The 15,577-nt window shown below is 39.4% G+C and overlaps 1 non-coding gene across 1 annotated transcript; it reads left to right on the top strand.

Annotated features, from left to right (window-relative positions):
- Window positions 1-4,729: 4,729 nt before the first annotated feature.
- On the top strand, window positions 4,730-4,839 carry LOC112408270 (U6 spliceosomal RNA). The gene has a single exon (XR_003004917.1). It is a non-coding gene; the product is annotated as a U6 spliceosomal RNA (small nuclear RNA).
- Window positions 4,840-15,577: the final 10,738 nt, after the last annotated feature.

Below are 15,577 nucleotides of genomic sequence, written 5' to 3'. Positions count from 1 at the left end.
TAAGATTCACTTTCTTCAGCTCTTTGTCTAAATTAGTAATTGATTCTTAGACTTCAGCATGTGTAGGGATCACTCAGACTGCTACTTAAGAATGCAGATTCCTGATCTGCACCTTGTTATTCTGAATCAGGATCTGTGAAGTGGATCTCAGGAACTGTGACCACCAGCTGAAGGGATTCTGACATTGGCGCTCCAAAGGACACAATTTAAAAATCATTGATCTTATTCATTAATAAAAACATTAAATAGCATTGACTTAGTCCTCACCTCCAAGGAGCACCATGAACACTGTATCCTCAGATTGAAAATAATTCATAGTGATTTCTTCAAAAAGTTATGCAATCTTTAAAATTCTAAGATTGGTGAAAATTTCTGAAATTTTTACTGGAGGTTGAGGTGAAAAGGATAAACTTGGGTATAGACATACGTACGAAAATGAAAGGCCCATATAGGCAGAGATTTTTATCTGTATTTCACTGTTGAACTGTTAGCACCTGGACCACCCCCTGAAATAGGGTAGTTCTTAATCCTTATAAGAATATTAAGTACTATAGCAATCAATTACGGACACAAAAAGGAAACTTCTGAGGTTACTTCATTATAATTTTTGAGATATTCAAGAGCCAAAGCAAATAAAAGCTAAAATATGGAATGTGGGAAACCAAGTAGCAAGGTGTTTAAAATTATGCTATCCTCTTAATATGTTAGAGAAGGAAAACATTAAAGGCTAAATTCAAATTAAAGGAAAACTCCCACCGATTCCTCTATAGGGTATCATCACATTCGCATGAAAATAATCTCCTATTACCAGCAGAAACAAATTACTTTAATGTACCTGAGATAATTAAATTTCAAGCTGGAGCAAACTCTGCTGGGAAAACTGAGTTTTAAGTTAGTTTGTATTCTTAATGTATTCTTTGTCAAAATCTGATGTCCTCCTTGAAGGGCAATTTTCCAGGGGCCAAAATCATTGCATTCTGTCTTCACCTCATGAAATTTTTAAAGTGTGTGTTAGAGCAGAGGCTTTATGAAAAATGTCCATCGCTTAAGACAGGAAAACCTATGGAGATAGCGATTTCATTTTATGGCAAAAATATCTGATTCCAACATCATCCTCTGTTCAGAAATTAGTTTATGAAGCAAACAATTGGCAATCTGAAATATTTCTCCACTAGTAACAACATTGTAGATATTTGGTAGAATAAATGCAACCATTTAGACAAGAACAGGGTTCTCTATTGTACGAATACTCTGGTAGAAACACATCGTGTATGTAGCTGATTTCTGCATTTGGATTGTGCTGTGTGTATTGTAAGTGAACATATTTTGCTCCAGTCCTTACTCCTTTGACCTTTTAGAGTCTTAATGAGACTCCCAAAGCAACAATCAAAGCACAGTGTTCCATTCTGGAAGCATTCAGAAAGCAATGCACTGTGGCTAAATTTACTTGTAGCAGTCAGAATTTAAAAACACATCTGATGACCATCTTTCTAGGAGACACGTAGTCACTCATTTTCTATTTAAATAAATTGTTAAAATAGTTGCTTCTTCTTAGCTCACTCATGTAAAAAAAAAAAGTCGGGGTAGAGGGGGCCCAGGGGAACAATAACAAAAACGACCCATGTGAGGCTTTTAATGACTGCAACTCAGGCATACTCATATTGTAAGACACGGAACAATGGAAACTTTTGTGCTCATTTGAAACAATTCTGGCTCAGAAAACACAAATTACAATTAAAATTGAGGCAACAAAATTAGAAGCTGAAAACATTGAGAATTGCTCATGTTGAAGAAACAGTGTCTGCTTTATCAAGAATTATATTTGGCACAAACTTCAGAAAGTAAGTGAAAGTTAGGGGCGGGAAAGGAAACTCAAACTTCAAAGTAGTATTTCATCTCCTAAATGATTACATGAGAAATATCATATATCTTTACGCATTCAAAAGTTTATTCATTTAAGCAATAGCCCTGATTTTAAGATGTATTTTGTTTATGGTACTCGGTCAGGATTTTTTTTCTGGGTAACATAATCTAAAAGAGCACAGCAAGGCCCAGAAGGTCAGCTCTTCGCTCCACACTGTTAAATTACATGGTGGGGATAAAAACTTGCCAGATTAGAGAGCCCAGATGCATTTTGGAAGGTTAAGCAGAACTCCAGTGCAATCTAGCCTTCTCCACTGGAAATCTAGATTTAAAAAGCAGCTATTTTTTTCTTTAATTTTATTTTATTGTGGCAAGAACACTTAACATGAGGACTAGCCTCTTAACAAATTGATAAGTGTATAATACAGCATTTGTTGTCTACAGGTACAACATTGTACAGCAGCTCTCTAGAACTTATTCATCTTGCACAACTGAAACTTTATGCCCATTGATTACTAACTCCCCATTCCCTCCTCCCACCAGCCCCTGGCAACCACCATTCCACTCTTTGGTTCTATGAATTTGGCTTACTTTATATAAGTGGACTCATGCAGTATTTGTCTTTCTGTGATTGGCCTATTTCACTTAGCATAATGTCCTCAAGATTCATCCATGTGATAGCATATTGCAGAATTTCCCTCTTTTTTAAGGCCAAATAGTACTCCATTGTATGTATATACCACATTTTCTTAAATAAATAAAAAACAATTCTCTCAGAATTTACAAAATTGTAAATGAAGAGAAAAGCCAGCCTGGCTTCTGAAACGGTACAGTTGTCTGAGGGCCTCAGTGCTGGGATACATTTTCCAGCAGCACAGAATCCAGGTTGGAAGGAGGAGAGTAAAGAAAAGGGATTAGGAAAGTCATCCCCTACTTCTACCCTCCTGCCCACGTGCATCTATCCTGAACTATGGGCTGGTGCCTATGGCTGGTCAGGTCTGCTGGGGGAAGTAAGAGAACAGAAGGAGTGTGGGAAGGAAGGACACATGAGAGGAACATGGAGCTCACCCAGACCAGCTTCTTTTACCACTTAGATTGGTTAGGGTAAAATTAAAGCCCTTTACCAATCCCCTCTACCGCTCCCCCCAACAAACATGATATATTTTTTCACTCAACTGTATAAATCTTTACTTGATCATAAGTAAATCTAAAATTATGTCTGTAATCTTAGGAATCAAAAATAGTTGAACATAATTGTGCATTATGTACAATAAGTGGAGGAGTCAAAGTCAAACCAGGGTCAGGGGTGTCTTCTAAAACCATGCTCTTTCCACAAAAGAGAGCTGCTAGTAAATAACAGGAGTGGAGGGCTTCCCTGGTGGCGCAGTGGTTAAGAATCTGCCTGCCGATGCAGGGGACACGGACTCGAGCCCTGGTCCGGGAAGATCCCACATGCCACAGAGCAACTAAGCCCGTGTGCCACAACTACTGAGCCTGCGCTCTAGACGCTGCAAGCCACAACTACTGAGCCTGCGAGCCACAACTACTGAAGCCCGCACGCCTAGAGCCCATGCTTCACAACAAGAGAAGCCACCGCAATGAGAAACCCGCTCACCGCAACGAAGAGTAGCCCCCGCCTGCCACAACTAGAGAAAGCCCACGCACAGCAACGAAGACCAAACACAGACAAAAATAAATAAAATAAATTTTAAAAAATATAACAGGAGTGGGAGCGCTGTGTGAGGAAAGCCCACAAACAAAGTCTAAATAAAACAAGCAGAAACCTCACCAATGGCTGACAAATATTTAAGGGCTTCCTGAATGGGTGATAATAAAGCTCCACTAGGGAAAATTCTGGAAATAGATATATCTCTTAGTGCATAACAGGTGTTGGGATCAAAATGTAGATGCAAGAATGTTTGTACATCAGGGCTGTAATGGAATTCTAAATGGTGTCTTCTGGCACAGCAGTTTTATTTCAAGAGATGTTCTAATTTCAAAGCCATCATTCCAGAAGTCAGCAAATTATGAGCATGCATACAGAGAAACTGCACCAGAGAATATTGATGAAATCTTTCTCAGTCCTCCCAACCACAAATCTTGAGTGTAGCTATTGAGAAAATGTTCGCTTGTAGAACACTTAGAGATAATAGTGAGAGTTCAGCTCAAAACTTGGGTGAGGTATCATTGTTCAGCATATAAATGATTGCACAAGCAAAACTAATGCATAAGAACAGGATGTGTTCATAAGAACAGGATGTGTTTGTGGAGGCTGTCTAAGGCCATAAATTGAAAAAGTGGGGGGCAGATGTGGTCTTAGACACAGCAGATCTCAGAGATTAAGAGCAAGGGCTATATGGGCAGGCTGACCCAGAGCAATGTCTTTCACCCATAGCTTACTGGTTGTAAGACCATGTGTAGTTAATTATACTATTATTTCTGAATCTTAGTTTTACTATCTTTAAAATGAAAATAAGGGAATTACCTCATTGCATTCTTTTTGAATTAAGCTGGACAATGCACTGTGCATTATTTAGCATAGTGCCTGGCATATATTAAGAACACATTTAATCTAGATTTAATCACTTTTCAGTTGTTTCATTTTCAACCAGATAAATTAGGAAAATACAGCAATGATCATTTTGGATCAGATAACCTATCCCTATATTCTGTCTCTGCGTGTAGAATCAGAAGGTATTTTACTCACCTTCCATGCCTCAATACTCTGATAGGGAGCATTATAGAATTGATCAGAGCCCTTTTTTTATAATAATCATTAAACGGATCTTGCTTCTCTTTCAGACTCACCGTCTCTATAATTTTTTCTTCTTTATGTAAATAAGTGTTTTCATTAAAATGTGTACCAGTGCTCACTTCAGCAGCACGTATACTAAAATTGGAACAATACAGAGAAGATTAGCATGACACCTGCTCAACGATGTCATACAGGAAATTCAGGAAACATTCCATATTATTATGAAAAGAGTTCTGGATGTGGATGGTGGTGTTGGTTGCACAACACTATGAATGTCTTTAATACCACTTAACTCTTCATTTAAATTGGTTAGCATTGTAAATTTCATGTTACATATATTTTACTATGATACCGAAATTAGAAGAAAATGTATTAACACCGCTTCATTAAGAGGACACTGAGCTATTAAAATACCGGTCCCTTGTCAACAATTTTATATATTTGACTGGTCACGGAATAGCTAAATTCCTAGCCCACTGTTATCAGCAAAGCAGAGGCAAACACAGCATTAAAATTCTGAATATTGCGAAGACTGACCAGAGCAAGCTGGGTTTTGCTTATTTATTTATCCTTACTGCAATACATAACAATTCAGAAGCATGACCATTTGTAGAATTACCTGTTATCACTGAATATTCCACTATTGTACTTTTATACTTCTAGAGAGACTCGTGGGACAGAAGAGAGTAATCAAAGCGTAATTTTATTTCATGTTGATGCCAAACAGCAATTTAAAATGTTCTTGTATTATTTACTTTTCTATACAGAATTGAGTAGAAAGCTTTTCTGAAACTAAAATGACTGATTGAAACAACTTGTGTATGAATGTGAAGCAGGAAAACAAATTTACACCAAGTGAATATTCACAAGCCCTATTGCAGTTTCCACTCTCCTGTGATCTAACATCTCATCAGGCAACAAATATGGTGATGAATGCTTCTGAAAAGAATACCGTTGTTTTCCATTTTTCTTGTAATGTGAAAATAACAACTTCTTGTTTTCAAAATCAAGTCAACCTTTACCTGCATCCATACCCTTACATTCCACCTTCCCTCCTGTTACAATAGGTGAAGTTTCCCTGTTTCTATCTACTGCTCTCTCTATAGCTAAAGCTAGTTGAACTAGCTATTTCAGTTTCCTCACTTCTTACTCTCCACTCAATACACTTCAGCTTATCAGCACCTTCATCTTGCCTCACCCAGTGGCCACCTCTCCAGCTTCACCTTTCTCAACCTGTGAGCAGCATTGGACATGTTCTTGTTTTTGACATCTACCCTCCTAATGCTTCTGCTTCTTCAGCAGCCTCTCCTTCTCAGCCTTCTTTGCTTGCTCCTTTTCTCCTTCCTGCTTTTAATTACCAGAGTGCCATGAGACTCAGTCCAGGGGTCCATCTCCTCTTCTATCAACACTCTTCCTAATGGCCTCACCCAGACCCTGCGTGCAAATACCATCTCTCTGCTAATGACTACTAAAGGTATATATCCAGCCCTGACCTCCCCCTGAATCCCAGGCTCATATCCAATAGCTTACTCATCATTTCCACTGGGTGTCTATTAAGCATCTGGCCAAAGCAGCAGCCTTAATCACCCCTCCAGAGCCTGCTCCTTCTTTACCTGACTCAGTTGCTAAGTCTGAAAACCCACAAGCTATCTTTGACTTCTCTCTCCATCTCCCCTGCAATAAATCTATCAGCAAGTCTTGTCAGCTTATGTATATCAGAACATTTCCTAAACCAGTCACGTTTGCTGCCTCCCCTGCCACCATCCTTGTGTGTTATCATTAACTCTCACCTCAGCAAATGCAGCAGCCTCCCCGCTAGCCGGCTTGCTTCTGTGCCTGCCCTCCCACACTTCATTCTCCATGGAGCAGGCAGACAGAGCTTGTAAAGACTAAATCCTGTTATGCTGCTCCAAAGGTTCCAGGGTCCAGGCATCACACTTAGAATAAAACCCAGCTGCTTACTGCCTCCTGATCTGGCCCAGGCCACCCTTCAGATCTTATTTCCTACTATCCTGTTCTCCCATTTTTTTACTGCTGTAAGCCAAACCGCCCTTATTATATTCCCCAAACATACCAATGTGTTTCCCACCACAGGGATATTTACTGACACGTAGTTAGTTTTGGATAAATATTTACCAAGCAAATGATGGTAAGCTGGGCTGTTTCCCTTCTCCACGCTCACTATAATTTTCTGGCAATATATACAACTTCCCGTACACACTTTTGTACCCACTCTGCATTACATCCAGAGAAAAAGAACACTATCAGTCTTATTTTAGGGTTACTCACTGTGACTTACTCAAAGTGTTTCTTTTTCCAGTGAGAGGCCTGACGGAAGGGATGGCTATCTTGATTTAAGGCAGCCCGAGGCATGTCTTAAAAAGCAGTTATGCAAGATGATTAAGTTCCATATATATGCTGTAAAACATTGTGGCTATAATTAGCAACACTGTATTGTATGCTTAAACATTTATTAAGAGGGTAAGTCTCATTTTAAGTGCTCTTATCACTATAAAAAACTTCCTACTATCAGATTTGTTAGATTACAGCATATCTAAAATTCAAGTTTTGGGGAGGGGAGCAGTGCTGCCTCTGTAACTAAGCAGATTACAGCCAGGGGCCAATAATTTCCATTTATACTAACATCATATCTATCTTTTCACCCTATTCATAATCTGATTAACTCTCACCACTGTTTTCCACCCCTCTCCTCCGTGTATCTTCCTTAAGTTGAGTAAGGCTAAGGTCTAGAAATGAGTCTTGGCTTTCTACCATCCTCTGGCAGGCCAGTGGTCTTCTTTAATCAACCCTCTTTCTTCCAAAGCTCCAAGTACATCACGTCTTCATCCCACAAATAACTGAATTCTCATTTGATTTCAGGCATTATGTTGTTTCTGCTATAAAATGTATAGCAAGAGATTGACCTGTGCCTATAGTACTGTAATTCCTTTAAGTTCCTTGAAAGCAAACTGCTATATAAATCTAAATATTTTACAATCTTTAAATTATCCTAAATGTCCCCATTTCAACTTGATCCCTTACTCTCTATTTTCCTGTCTTATAAATTCCTACTACAGTATCACGGCATTCTGTAAGATCTCAGTAAATGATAGTGACTGACATCTCTTTTGATGTCCCTTTGCCTACATTCTTCAAGTTTGCATCTGCCAAAGTACTTTCTACCTCAAATTCAAAAGCCAACCCAAATTCCGATTAATGTAAGAAGACTAAGTGGCAGAGCCAGGTGTTAGAAGGCTTCGGGAATAAAAATCCCAAAGCACTCTGTTGTGAGCATCACGTGTGAAGTACTGAGGGAGACTGCAAAATGAATAAGGCCAGGCATTGTCCTCAGGACCTTATGATCTCATGGGCAGACAGATTCCCCCTAAGTACCATACTATGACCTAAGGAAAATCATGAAACGTCAAAATCCCATGCAGTTGAGAGATCTAGCTTCCTGGAGGTGGCATGCGCCTCAGGTGGTGAAACGTGAGCAGGATTTCCACGAGAGGAAGAATCCCAAATGATGATCCCTCCATCTTATGGCGGCAAATAACAGGTTTTCTGAACTGGGCTTTCTGAAATTTCATTCCATGTGCGGACCGGATTATCTGCCAGACTGTGTTTAATGTTTGTTTGAGGATAATAATGACAGCTGAAAAACACAGACTCACTCTTGTGAGTCGATATATGCGGGGCATTGGCAATATCAAGACAAGGTATCTCTTCCACAAAGCAAATGACAGAGAAAAGTCATATAAACGCAGGTAAAGGACGTTCTTCAAGGACAACACGGAGCCACGGCGAGGGCAATTCTATCTGGATCTAGCAAATGACAACAGAAGACAGACTGAGTTTCACAGAGTTTTCACCACAGTAACAGAGATAGGTCTTATTCGAGTGGGAGGAGAAAGCCAACCTCTAGACAGCAAGACACAGCTACAAACACACACAGAGAAGGATGTAGGCAGGTGCTTCTTACATTTCTCTTCATAAAGCCTTTCAGCCTCATGCACACAGAACATACTCTGAGATCCAGAACATGTGCAAACACTCACAGTGCCAAGTAGAGGGTGAAGGAAGCAGAGTAAGTTTTTGGCTTCCTCTCACCTCCTCTGCAAGAGCTCGTCTATCCTTTCAGGAACCACTTCCTCAGTCTCTTTGCTTTTCTTTTTACCCCACAGCCCCCAAAACTATATTTGGAGTTTTAAATATAAATAGAAGTAGTCCCTTTGAGCTCAAGTTCTTTCCCTACAGCACGCCAAAACAGCAACAGTTTCCTCTCCCTATTTCTATACTTGCCCTATAAATTACATGTAGCAATTACAATAGAAAGATTGTTTTAATTTAAAACAAGAAAAAGGACATAGAAAAGCAGCTGTATGCTTTAGCAGGGGACTGTGGTAAGGCCCATGGTATCTCTAAGTTGAATACACTGATGTGAGTCACAGCTCCATTGGACAAGCTCTTAAGAGCAGAACTGCCCTCTGTTGTAAGATACTGTCGCATAGTAAAGAGTGGTTCTTCTCATGGGAAGTGTTCAGTGCAGGGCCATGTGTTCAGGAGGCATTGCCTAAGAAAGGGGTCAGGTGAGGTCACACAGACTCTAGGACAAAGGTTCTCAGTCTGACCAGAGACTGGGAGTGGGATCTGTAGATGGACGGCAGAACACCTGTGAAGTTTGGAAACTGTAGGTGAAATTGTGGCTATTTGCATTTTTCAAGAGAGAACTTCCATTGTTCGATTTATATTTTCAAAAGGATACATAAGCTTCAAAATTATGAAGGTCAGTGCTCCATGGAAAGTATGTTAGTTTGCTAGGGCTGCCAAAACAAAGTGCCACAAACTGGGTGGCTTAAACAACAGCAATTAGGTTCTACCCAACTCCACTGTGACCCCAGCTTAACTAATTACATCTGCGACAACCCTATTTTCAAATAAGGTCACTTTCTGAGGTACTGGAGATTAATACTTCAGGATATGAATTTTGGGGGAACAGTTCTAGCCATAACAGAAAGCATAGCAGTGGAGTATAAAGTATCTCTTCTCCCATCCCAAACATCATCTCCCAACTTCCAACCTGAGAAGAGAGATAGTATTAATAAACCTACAAGCATGTTGTAACTTCTATATCCCGACATGAATGTCATGGTATGAACACCAATCATAATAGGGCAAATGATTTAATTCATGTAAAAAGCTCATGGAGCAGTACCAAGCTCATAGTATATCTTCAATAAAAACTTACCATGATTTATACACATTCACTGTCTCAGCATTTTCATTCACATCTGAACAGAGATGTTCTGGATTTCTTTGTGATTTTCTCTTCCTTTCTTACAACCGCAAATTACAGCTTTCTCAGGAGATGGGCCATCTGCTATGCTGTGTATATCACACTGTCCAAAATTCAATAAGCATTCTTAGCCCCAAGGATAACCCCTTTACAGTCACCCTGTGGGCAGTGCTGCAAACCCAGACCCCAGACCTGATCTGCTGAAAAAAAGGTCAGCAAAAGGCTTTGAACCCCCTTTTCTTTCTCTCTGTTTTTCTGTCCCATGAGCAGTGTCAAGTATGTATTTTGAAGTCCATTTTTCCTTGTTCCCTTTTCCTGACTCTAAGAGATAAAACTGATTCCATTTGACAACAATTCTTTTATCTATTTTTTCAGAGGACTTTTTGGCCTCTAAACACAGTTCACATTCTTTTTATGTTTCCAAATGGACTTGTTCTTGTAACTTTCTGTGGCATTTATTATAGAATAAATATCTGTACTCTTTCCTTGAATGTATTTACTATTTTCAGCCTGCTAGTTCACGGGTGAATTATTGACAAAACAGCTTTTCACTTCTAAACAAAATTCTTTCCCCCTATAAATTTTAATTATTTTTATTTACATTTTCCTAGGTATGTGATATTATATCAGAAAACTCATATAAGTTCCACTAAGTAATAATAAGCATATCAATTTAATTCCATTCAATAATTTTTGAGTTTCCATCATGTCCTGGGCACTGTGCTTGTCACCAAACACAGAAAAAAAAAAAGTAAAACAAACAAAAAAGCAAGACTGAAGCTTCCTAGAAAGAGAGAAAGCAGAAAAAGAGAAATAATAGCTATTGGAAATTGGAAGTCATCGTGTCACCCGTTGAATTGAGTGAAAAATTTTACATGTTATATCACGTAATATCAACATGTGAGAAAATACAAAGTAAAGGACAAAAAAGACTTATAAAGATTACACTCTAGTAAAGTGGCAAAATTTAATTGCAAAACTAAAGCCCTTTCTACTTTATTGCATCGCCTTATTCATTCTACAAAGATTATTGAGAATCTACTATTAATGCCAGGCAGACTATTAGGCACTGTGAATAAAATAATAACTAAAACACAGCCATGATCACTACAAACATGACTCTTAGGGTTCAATTAAGGAAACTCATTAATCAAATGATCAGTCAAATTCATTTAAAATTTCTATTATAAACACATGCTAAGAAGAGAAATGCATACTTCTATGAGAGTCTCTAATGTTCAGATGACTTAGGTCCTAAGGGAAGTGAGAGGATGTTTTGCAGATGGAGGAATATTAGGCTAAAATCTAAAGAACAGGATATTTTAAAAAGCCAAGGATCACTACCACTTCTGGAAAAATGGAGTAAACATATTTTTCCCTATTATTCATGCTAAGTACAACTAAAATTCCTGGACATTATATACTAAACAAACATCACAAGGCTCTGAAAGGTATAGAAAAGAAGGCAGTAATCTGGGGACCACAAGGCCGAAGGAAGGACAGTAAGTTCCTTGGGTTTTCTTTCTACCTTGTACATCTTAGACTTGGAGATGAGAAGCTGATAACCCAGAAACACCAATAAGTACAGACAAAAATCCCCAGTGAAAGCCTGATCTCTAGCACCCCCCAAAAAAATGAGGAAAAGGAAAAAGTAAAAAATAGAAAAATTTTAGACAATAAGCATTCTACTCTAGGTAAATATCACAGAGGAGCTGTAACAATGCCTCCATCCATGCTGACAAAGGCTGAGAGAGGCATCCAGACTTATACCCTCAAAAGTTTGTAGCAAGTGCCCCAAACACATGCCAGGTTATAAAAAGTAAAAAATAGAAAAATTTTAGACAATAAGCATTCTACTCTAGGTAAATATCACAGAGGAGCTGTAACAATGCCTCCATCCATGCTGACAAAGGCTGAGAGAGGCATCCAGACTTATACCCTCAAGAGTTTGTAACAAGTGCCCCAAACACATGCCAGGTTTTGTCAGAAAAAATCAAATAGGGAGATAGGACTTTCATTCCCAGGTTTCAGTAATAAGTACCCACCCCGCACTCCCAATGGTGTCAGTAGAAATCACATTGGGGCTGAGTGGAGGGTCAGAACTTTCACATTAACTCAGAGATAATGAGTTCACATCTGCTGATGTCAGTGGAGACAGCTTGTATCACCAAACTCTCACTCCTGCCCAGCAGTAGCAAGGAGCCCACACACGCGCACACACATGCACACACACACGCACACGCGCACATGTCACACCTATCAATGGAGGTTGTGTGGGAACTTGAATTTCTACCTCTACTTGGAAGTAAGGAGGTGGTGCCCCTCCCTTCCTTCTCTCTGGAGTGGTGTCTGAGGGAAAAAAGTGTTTAAATAAGATCCAGAGTCTCAGAAGATAAGAGGAAAATGTCCAAAGTTCAATTTAAAATTACTAGTCATGCCAAGAACTGGGAAGATCTCAAACTGGATAAAAAAGACAATCTGTAGATGCCAAACAACGATATGACAGAGATGTTAGAATTATCTAACAACAATTTTCAAACATCTGTGATAAAAATGCTTTAACATGTAATTACCAACATGCTTGAAAGGAAAAAAAACAGAAAATTTTATCGAAGAAATAGAAATATTCAACAAAGAAATGGAACATATAAAGTAGTACCAAATGGCAACTTTAGAACTGAAAAAAATGTAATAACTGAAATTAAAAGCTTAGTAATTGGCTCAACAGCAGAATAGAGGGAACAAAGAAAAGATTAATGAAATGGAAGTTAGAAAGATAGATATTATACAATGTGAAAAACAGAGAAATATATACGAAAAAAATAAACTGAGCCTTGAAAACCTGTGGAACTATAACAAAATAGCTAATATTCTTGACTGGAGAGTTCAAGAAGGAGAAGAGCAAGGGGTCAGGGCTGAAAAAGTACTGGACGAAAGATTCCAAATTTGGCAAGAGACATAAGCCTACAGATTCAAAGCTGAGTGAACCCCAAACAGAAAAAAACAAATAAGCAAACAAAGAAACTCACGCCAAGAAACAGCATAATTGAACTTCTGAAAACTAAAGACAAAGAAAAATCTTGAATGTAATGAGAAAAAAAAGGACACTTTACCTATAGAGGACAAAACAATTAAAATAACAGCAGATTCCTTATCAGCTCCCATAGAAACCAGAGGAAGTGGCAGGATATTTCTCAGGTGCTGAAAAAAGGATATGCCAACCCAGAATTCTATGCCCACTGAAAGTAGGCATGAATGAAGAAGAAATAAGCCATTCTCATATGAAAGAAAACAGACAGAATTTGTGGCTAAAAGAATGTAGGGGGGCAGTTGTATATTTATATGCTAGCAATTGAACATGTGGACAACAAAATTAAACATACAATACTTTTTTAAATAGCTTTTTAAAAATGAAATATTTTAGATCTAAATCCAACAAAACATGTAAAAGACTTGTGTGTTTAAACTACACAACTGATGAGAGAGATTAAAAAGTCTTAAAAATGAAGACATATATGTTCATGGATTGGAAGGCTCACCATAGTGAAGATATCAGTTCTTCTCAAATTGATATACAGCTATAATGCAATTCATATCAAAACCTAAGCAAGATTTTTTCACAGATCTAGACAATATTATTCTAAAATGTATATGAAGAGACAAAGAAACTAAAATAGCTAAAACAATTTTGAAAAAGAACAATAAAATAGGAGGAATCCACCTACCCAATTTCAAGACATTATATGGCTACAGTAATCAAGATTGTGTGGTATTGCTAGACAAATAGTACACAGATCAATGGAAAAGAACAGAGGACACAGAAATAGATGCACACAAATATCCCCAACTGATGTTTTGACAAAAGTTCAAAAGCAATTCAAGGGAGGATAGGTGGTCTTTCAACTTATTGCTGAAACAATGACATATCTAGGCAATAAAATAAACCTTGATCTCAGTCTTACTGCTAACACAAAATTAACTCAGAATGTATCAAAGACTTAAAGGTAAAATGTGAGGCTATTAACCTTTTAGAAAAAAATAATGAGAAAATCTTCAATATCTTGGACTAGACAGAGTTGTTAGACTTGATACCAAAAACATGATCCATAAAAGGAAAAATTAATAAGTGGACCTCATTAAAAATAAAAACTTTTACTGTGCATAGGACCCTATTAAGAAGATGAAAGGACAAGCTACAGAGTAGGAGAATCAAGCCACATATCCAACAAAATATCTAGAATAAAGAACTCTCAAAACTCACCAGTACAAAATCAAACAATCTGATTAACACATGGGCAAAATACATGAAGAAACATTTCACAGAAGACATACAGATGGCAAATAAGCACAGGAAAGGTTATTTAATATCATTAGCCATTAGGAAATGTTAATTAAAACCGCAGTGAGATACTACTAAACACTTATCAGAATAACTAAAATAAAAATTAATGACAAGACCGAATGCTGGTGCGGATGCAGAGAAAGTGGATAATGTTATATTACTGGTGGTAATGAAGAACACTGCAGCCGCTCTGGTACTATTTGGCAGGTTAAAAATAATAACAACAAAAGAAAACACCTTAACATGTAACTACCATGTGACCCAGCAGTTATACTTCTGGACAATTATCCCAGAGAAGTAAAGATCTATGTTTACACAAAAACAGGTACCGAGATGTTTATAGCTGCTCTATTCATAATCGTACAAAATTGGAAGCATCTAGATGTCCATCAGTCGATGAATGGTTAAAAAAACTGGCACAGATTTTTAAATTCAAAACAAGTGTCTCGAGAGGCTTCCGGGAAGATGGCGGAAGAGTAAGACGCAGAGTTCCCCTTCCTCCCCACAGATACACCAGAAATACATCTACACGTGGAACAACTCCTACAGAACACCTACTGAACGCTGGCAGAAGACCTCAGACCTCCCAAAAGGCAAGAAAACCCCCACGTACCTGGGAAGGGCAAAATAAAAGAAACAACAGAGACAAAAGAATAGGGACGGGACCCGCACCAGTGGGAGGGAGCTGTGAAGGAGGAAAGGTTTCCCCACACTAGGAAGCCGCTTCGCGGGCAGAGACTGCGGGTGGCGGAGGGGGAAAGCTTCGAAGCCGCGGAGGAGAGCACAGCAACAGGGGTGCGGAGGGCAAAGCGGCGAGATTCCCGCACAGAGGATCAGGGCCGACCTGCACTCACCAGCCCTAGAAGCTTGTCTGCTCCCCCGCCAGGGCGGGCGGGGCTGCGAGCTGAGGCTTGGGCTTCTGTCGGAGCACTGGGAAAGGACTGGCGGCGTGAACACAGCCTGCATGCTGCCGCCACCAAAAAGCCTGTGTGCGAGCACAGGTCACTATCCACACACCCCTTCCGGGAAGACTGTGCAGCCCGCCACTGCCAGGGTCCTGGCATTCAGGGACAACTTCCCCGGGAGAACGCACGGCGCGCCTCAGGCTGGTGCAACGTCACGCCGGCCTCTGCCGCCGCGGACACGCCCCGCACTCTGTGCCCCTCCCTCCCCCGCGGCCTGATTGAGCCAGAGTCCGCGAATCAGCTGCTCCTTTAACCCTGTCCTGTCTGAGCGAAGAACAGACGCCCTCCGGTGACCTACACAAGCACAGGCGGGGCCAAATCCAAAGCTGAGCCCCTGGGAGCTGTGAGAACAAAGA

The sequence above is a fragment of the Neophocaena asiaeorientalis genome, unplaced genomic scaffold, assembly GCF_003031525.2.
Source record: "Neophocaena asiaeorientalis asiaeorientalis breed wild unplaced genomic scaffold, Neophocaena_asiaeorientalis_V1.1 scaffold116, whole genome shotgun sequence".
Taxonomy (NCBI): Eukaryota; Metazoa; Chordata; class Mammalia; order Artiodactyla; family Phocoenidae; genus Neophocaena; species Neophocaena asiaeorientalis.
Note: the sequence above shows the minus strand (reverse complement) of the source record. Positions and strands in the feature narration are given on the sequence as shown.